This window comes from Mastomys coucha, unplaced genomic scaffold (assembly GCF_008632895.1).
Source record: "Mastomys coucha isolate ucsf_1 unplaced genomic scaffold, UCSF_Mcou_1 pScaffold20, whole genome shotgun sequence".
NCBI lineage: Eukaryota > Metazoa > Chordata > Mammalia > Rodentia > Muridae > Mastomys > Mastomys coucha.
Genome location: NW_022196903.1, coordinates 140,562,560 through 140,570,562, shown reverse-complemented (window position 1 = coordinate 140,570,562; position 8,003 = coordinate 140,562,560).

Sequence of the window (8,003 nt, the reverse complement as noted above, 5' to 3'; positions counted from 1 at the left end):
AAAGTAAAAAGATCCATGGGAAGGTGATACAGCACTCTGATTACTTTCTTGGTAAAAATGAGGCAATATTTGGTAAATTATTGGAATAAATTTAATGACAAAAATCATTGTCCTGATAGAATATAGCCAGGCTTCTGTTTCCTTTTTTGTTTCCCCTTTATTCAGCACTGGCCTCTGCCCATGGGTGTCTAACCTTTTCAGTTAAACCTTTTAGGAACCTCCCTCAAAGACTTGCCCAGAAGTGTACCTCAGCTGTCTCCTAGGTGATTTTAAGTCCAATCAAGTTGACAAGATAAACCATCACACGTAGCAAGTGCCAGAAAAACAATCTAATCCAGCGGGTATTCTGTGTATCTGTTGAGGCTATAATGCTGCTTTCAGTCACCACCATTGTCAGCTCTGGGCAGGGCAGAGTCCATTCACTAGATGTGATAGCTTTCGGTTTCAAAACTGAGCCAGTTTTGTATTCTCAGAGCATGGTTTGGGTGGGTATTTGCATCAGGCCCTCTTAATTTAAACCTTTCCTGAGTTTTTGTTTGGGTGCTATTTCACGGAAGTGTTTGTAGGTAAACAAGTCTGTTATATCCAGATGTCATCCTAGAACCTGGAGTGTGGGTCGTTAATGGCATCGGCCACAGATGCTGCAGCTCCCTGAGTGTGGCAAATAAAACAATCTTCTCTGATCAGCAAGAAGTCCATTTGTGCCAGAGTGCATATGCACCCAGGGAATATGTTGGGCAGAATAGACAGTCTGAACAGACAGGAACTCAAGTGAGCTTGCAAGCCGCCATCCTCCAAGGCCTCTGCTTCAGTTCCTGCCCTGACTCCCCCACATGGTGGACTGTGGAAATGTAAGCTGAAATAAATCCTTTTCTCCCCAACTTGCTTTCGGTCATGATGTTTTATCACAATAGAAACCTTATTTATCTAAGACTGAAGTTTGGAAGAACTGGTGCTGCTGCCTGACTGAGTCGGTTCACAGTGCAGGTTCTCAGTATGAAGGAAAGAGGTTCCTAATGATTTCATCAGCCTTTCCATCTTCAGGCCACCAGATTGTTTACCCAAGTGATAGATCTAGGTTTCAGCAGTATGCAGACACAATCTAGAATCTCTTTTTACTTAAAACAGTTTACTGAAAGGCAAACTCTACCTTGCCTAAATAATACTTCTGAAGATTCTGTAATGCATCCAGATGATAGCACTCTGTAATATTGCAAATAGACCCTCCTCCCCAAATTCAAATTTAGTGGCAGTTTGCATTCAGGCAGTCTTCAGTTTGAAAGAAATTTTAGGGAATTGCCACAGAGATGAACAGATGACAGCAGATTGCTTTGAATGGGACACATGCCAGGTACTGGGCTAAGTGTGCATTCATTTTGTCTTTACAATCAGTACATTGAGATAATCTATAAACTAGTTCTGAGCCTCACACTTGAACTGTTGATAATGAATTTTATTTTATTTAATGTATATGAATACACTGTAGCTGCTTTCAGACACACCAGAAGAGGGCATCAGATTCCATTACAGATGTTTGTGAGCCACCATGTGGTTGCTGGGCGTTGAACTCAGGACCTCTGAAAGAACAGTCAGTGCTTGTAACCTCTGAGGCGTCTCTCCAGCCCTGATAATGAATTTTTTAAATGTATTTATGTTTAGTGTAAATTATTAGTGGTTGCCTCATGTATGTGTGCTGCACTGTGCATGCCTGGTGCCTGAAGGAATATCAGGTTCCCTGGAACTAGAGTTACAGATAATTGTGAACTGTTACGGGGGTGCCAAGAACCAAACCCATGTCCTCTGCAAGAGCAGGCAGTAGTCTTAACAGCTGAGCCATCTCTCCAGCCTTTTGTTTTAGATTATAAATAGTACTTTCTATCTGATAGCTTCATATGCCTCCCTTTCTAACTTCACATCCTCCTTTTCCAGTTATTGCTCCCTGCAAGCACATAGCTGTGGGGCATCCAATGGAGCTTGGGCAGAACTTACAGCCCTGAAGAGAAATGACTGCCTCCCCCAGCACCTGTCAAGTGCTGATAGCCTCTGAAGTAGGAATATCCCCTCAAGCTTCAAGCCCTGACTTAGCTATGCTGGAGTGTTAACTGACCTGATTGCATGTCCGTGCGTGTGCGTGTGCGTGCGTGCGTGTGTGTGTGTGTGTGTGTGTGTGTGTATGAGTGTGTGTGTGCACGTTCACATGCATGTGTATGAGTGGTGTATGAGTGTGTGTGTGTGCATGTGTGTGTATATGTGTGTGTGTGTGTGCATGTGTGTGTGTTTATATGAGTGTGTGTGCATGTGTGTGTGAGTGTTGGAGGGATAGGGGTCTGGAAGTTCGTGAGTGCTATGATGATAACAGCAGACTATATTTCACCATCTTGTCCCTGTCTGCTTACACCCTCTTCTGTTTCCTGAATATTAGCAGTGGTGACACTGCTGTTCCATTTAAGGCTGAGCTCCTAACAGTCCCGTCCCCAGTGCTTTGACCAGTTACAACTGCATTGACTGCTTCTCACTGCAAAAGGAAGCTGCTTTGACCAAGCTTAGGAGCAGCACTGATTTATACAAAAGTATTCTTAGATCCTGTTGGTTTCTTTTCCATATTCCATGTGTGGCTGGGGTGAGTGGTCTCTACTGCTTCTGTTCTCGCTTCTGGCATATGGGAAAGGGGAGAAGGTTGAACATCTTTCCTGGTTATTCCCTTGCTCCCTCTGGTCCTGCTATCAGTCTGTGTGTGAAAAGCACTCTGCTTTCTTAGTCACAATGGTGCCTGTTTATGTAGTAGACCATGAGATGGACAAAATACAAAGTGGACTTAACTTCAGCAGTAGTTAAATATTTTAAGTGGGAATGTGCGGTGTGTGTGTGTGTGTACCCATGTGTGCATATGTGTACACTCATAAAAATTCTTTTCAGGGGCTGGAGAGATAGCTCAGAGGTTAAGAATGCTGGCTGCTCTTCCAGGGGTTCTGAGTTTAATTTCCAGGAACCACATGGTGGCTCACAACCGTCTATAATGATATGTGGTGCCCCCTTATGGCATGTGGGTATACATGCAATACAGAACACTGTACATAATAAATCTTTTAAAAAATGTCTTTTGAGATTATAATTACATCATTTCCCCCTTTCCTAAAACCTCCCATATAACCCTCTTTGCTTTTTCAGATGCATGACATCTTTAATTTGTGTGTTACCCTGTGTGTGTATGGTGTGTGTGTATTCATTCCTAAATGTATAAATATAACCTGCTCAGTCTGAATAATGTTATTTGTATGTATGTTTTCATGGTTGAGCACTAGGTATTGGATAATAGTTGGTGTGCTCTTCCTTGGGGGAGACTATTTCCCCTGATCTCAGCATTGCCTGTAGTTCTTTATATAGGGTTTACAGTACTGTGAACTTTCCTTCATCCACTTAGCATATCTATGGCTGTCCTTGTCCAGTTTATATTTAGGCAGACATGCTGGTAAGACTTTATGAGGGTAGCTTCTGACATACAACCTCTCAGCAGACTCCCTTTCCTCTTTCTGCCACCTCCTTTGCAATAATCCCTGAGTCTCAGAAGCAGGGATAGATGGATAGCAAGTGGTTTTCATACTGATAGTCTGTCAAGTGCAACACATGATTTGTATCTAAGATAGTTTCAGAGTAGCAAGAGCTAAGTAGCGCATAGTCTATTTGAAGCCTAGGTGTGTCAATCTGTGGTAGGTTTGAATATTTAATGTGTGCAGTGAGGAAATATGGCAAAGAGAAAACTACAGTCATCACTTGTCTATTGGTAAAGTCAGAAACAGTCCTCGGCCTTTAAGAAGACCACGTTCAGTAGAATACTGGCTAAACTGAGCCCATCCATTCAGATAACACAGGCACATCATGTAGCAGTAAACACTGAGGTCTCCTCAGAACACATTTAGTTGACTCTCAGGAGCTTTTATTATCTAAGATGGTTTTGGTGAGATGAACAGTTTCTAACAGTAGTTAGGTTGGATGTACTAATCCATATAGATATTGTGTGTGCTCATGCCTGCAGGTAGAGTTGTCTTTGTAGGTAGTTAATGAATCTGCTTAAAGACTTAAGACATTTCAGGTGTATGTTTCTGCCCAAAACAATGCTGATTTAGCTGGCTTCGTGAAGCTAGTTGGATGAGCTCTAGTAGGAAGAAAATAACAGTGGTTCTCTTCTTGGTGAGGCTGAAAGGGTTAGGAGCCAATTAGAGACTACAGACCTTTCTAAGTAGACTGGAAGAAATGTAGAGTCTCACGGATGCTAAGCAATCAGTCTAGCCCTGAGCTACTATACAGTTTAGATCCAGTTTAGCTGAAGGAGATAAGAACTTGGTTTATTTTTTGAGACAGGGTTTCTCTTTGTAGCCTTGGCTAATCTGGAATTCTCTCTGTAGAAGAGGCTGGCCTCAGACTCAGACATCTGCCTGCCCTGCCTGCTGAGTGCTGGGATTAAAGACATACACTACCACTGCCAGGTGAGATAAGAAATTTTTACAAGGCAAATGAGACTGTGGCTCTAAATAGTTCTCTTAGAATTTCAGGTGCACATTGCCCATGGAGCATGACCTCTAATGGGTCTACATAGCAAGGTCAGGCCAGCCAGGGCTACAGAGTTAAGACCTTCTCTCAAAACCCAAAACAACAGCAGCAACAAAACAGCAAAACAAGCCAAAAGGAGGCCCCACTCCCACCTGCCACACTGCCCACCCACTGTGTCCTCCAAATCAAATGGCATTCTCCTGTGCAGGAGGCTCAGCACCACACAAACTCCAGACAAAAGCAATCACTGCTGGAAAACTAGACTGCTGCTGGTGGACAGCCCTACTGTGTATAGGAAGCAGTGAGCTGGATGTGGATCCTCTGGAGAGTGATGCATCGCCAGTAAGAGGCTCAGAGGCCATCTGGAAAGTTGGCCAGAAAGCAACGGGTAAGTGCCCAAGTAAGAGTTCACACACAGCCGCTGGCCTAATCATTTGGAAAGTCTGTGTGCTAAGGATGGTGTGGCATTTTTCTAACAGTTGGAGACAGATTAGGAAGCTAGGCAGCTCCCCATCCCACATAGTCCTGGAGGAGAAAGGGCTATTCACTATTAGAATTTATTGGGGTTCAGTGAGTAACTTAAGAGGGGTCCTAGCCAGGCAGTAATGGCACATGCCTTTAATCCCAGCACTTGGGAGGCAGAGGCAGGTGGATTTCTGAGTTCGAGGCCAGCCTGGTCTACAGAGTGAGTTCCAGGACAGCCAGGACTACACAGAGAAACCCTGTCTCAAAAAACCAAAAAAAAAAAAAAAAAAGAAAGAAAGAAAAGAGGGGTCCCAAGTTCCTGTGTCCCCCAGACAGAGGGACCAGCAAAGTGAGACATTTTTTTGTAATTATCAGCAATTACATTAAAGTAAATAAGTAAAAGGAAAAAATACATTAAAACATAGAAAGTTAATGGATTTAAGAAAGAAAGAAAATGTCAGTACATTTATCTACAGTTCTCTAACTTGGGTGGAGAGAAACTTGTTTGGCAGGGTGTTAATGACCTGGCCAGGAAATGTTCTGTTTGTATTCAAATAAGCTAGGAAACTGGCTGAGAGTTTAACAGGCAAAATTGCTGCATCCCTTCTCAGAACCTATAGATGACTATGTGACACAGGGCTTCCAAATGAGAACAGACCCTTTAGTTCCTAACTTTTCACACACACACACACACACACACACACAGAGAGAGAGAGAGAGAGAGAGAGAGAGAGAGAGAGAGAGAGAGAGAGAGAGAGAAATTATTTAGAATATACTGAGGTTGCATGGGGAAGGGGCCCACTTTCTGCTTTGACCCAACACAGAACCCTAAGCTAATTGCTTCCCTTCTATTTTTTTTTTTTGTTTATTTTTTGTTTTTTGGTTTTTTTTTGTTTGTTTGTTTTTGTTTTTGTTTTTTTTTTTTGGTTTTTTGAGACAGGGTTTCTCTGTGTAGCCTCCGCTGTCCTGAAACTCACTCTGTAGACCAGGCTGGCCTTGAACTCAAATCCATCTGCCTCTGCCTCCCAAGTGTTAGGATTAAAGGTGTGCACCACAACCACCCGCTAATTGCTTCCCTTCTAAGCAAAGGTTTTCATTTCTTATGTGAGTACATTTGTTCTTTAGTATGAAGTTAGTTGTTCTCTCCTTCCCTCCCTTCCTCCCTCCCTTCCTCCCTCTCCCCTCCTCTTTCCCTCCTTCCTTCCCTCCCACTCTTCGCTCCTTCTTCCCAATTTCTCTAGTACTGAGGAACAAACCAAGGGCCTCATGCTCTAGTTCCTTAGCTGCTCCATAAAATTTGTGTGGAAATTAAATTTCAACCTCTTCCTCTCTCCCTCTCTCTCTTCCTCCCTCCCTCCCTCCCTCCCTCCCTCCCTCTCTCTCTCTCTCTCTCTCTCTCTCTCTTTTCTTCCATGCTAGGGATTGAACCTATGGCTACACACAGCTAGGCAAGCACACTGCCAGTGCTCTCAAGCCTCAGTGCCGGTGGGATGTAAGCCCCAAGCCTCCTTTTGCTTTTCACTTAGAAACAGTCCCACACAAAGCATGGGCTATCCATGGACTCATTCTGTAGCATATGTAGGTCTTGGGATTATTATTATCCTCCTGCCTCAACGCCTCAACCTTCTGAGTTCCTGTGGTTTCAGAACTCGGGCCAGAGCTGCTGGGATGACCTTGACACACTGAGAAGCTTTTGCTTGATCATTCATTTGTCCACTTGATCTGCATCTTCCCTGTTATCAGATATGGCCTTCTGTGTCAACACTACATCAAAGTTGATGCTATGAGGTAATAAATTGAGGGTTGGGTGGGTGTAGCTCCAGTGTGGCTGTTTGTCAGTTACCTGTAGATCTTCCTTACGTAAGATCAACACAGATAAGCCTTGGATTCACAATTCCCAGAGAGTTGAAACAGTACTCATGCCCAGGGCCTCCTTGGGCCACAGTTAGTTTTTGGAGAAGGAGCTTTGACATGAAACAGGGCCTTGCATGACAGAGAGCCTTTATTCATGTGCATGATAAAAGCATCCACCGCCACTTCTAAGTGGATGTTTCTCATGATATTCTCCAGGCCTCATCCAGAGAGTACAGCATTATTTTAAGTTGAGAGCTCCAAATGTTTTTAGGAAACCTCTGTTTTACTCAGTGTTGAAGCTCTCAAGCCAGTGAATCACCTCATCAAGATTTTAACCCATGGAGTTCACAAGTTGGATGGATGGTCAAACTCCCTTGGCTTGACCTCTGACCTCCAGAAGTGAGACATGATACATACACACTCACCTATACCCTAATAAATAAATGCAAATAAATATTAAGATTTACTTTTATTTTATGTGTATGGGGTTTTATTTTACCTATACATATGTATAAGTAATATGTTTGTCCATAGAGCCCAGAGAGGCCAGGAGAAGGCATCAGATCCCCTGGAACTAAAGTTTGTGAGCCACCAAATGGGTGCTGGGAATTAAACCAAGTCCCCTGCAAGAGGAACCAGGGCTCCTAATCACTAGGCAATCTCTCCAGAAGCTCTCACACTTCTGTTGGAAATAGACTAATAAGAAGAATTAACATTTGCTGACAGGTGTGCAATGTGATCTCACTTAATAATAACCACCCACAAAGCAGGGACTGTTATGAAACCAGGGTGCCCCATGTTCAAAAAGCTCTAGAGAGAAATGCTGGAATTTGACCCCTATTGGTATCAGAATTTGATTTTTGACTGAATGAGACACAGGATCTGATGTAGCCCAGGATAGCCTGGAACTCACTATGTAGCTGAGGATGACCTTGAGCTTCGGATCCTCATGCCTCTTCTTCCCAAGCTGGGATTCTAGGCATGAACTACAGCACCTGGCTCCAAGCTAGATCTTGAAACTCTCTGTTGTGCTTAAGAGCACAGGCCCACTCACCCCCACTTCTGCAGAAGCTTTAGGCAATCACTGTACTTTTCCTGGGTTTGGATTTTGTGGGAAAAGGAGAGATTTGGTTGGT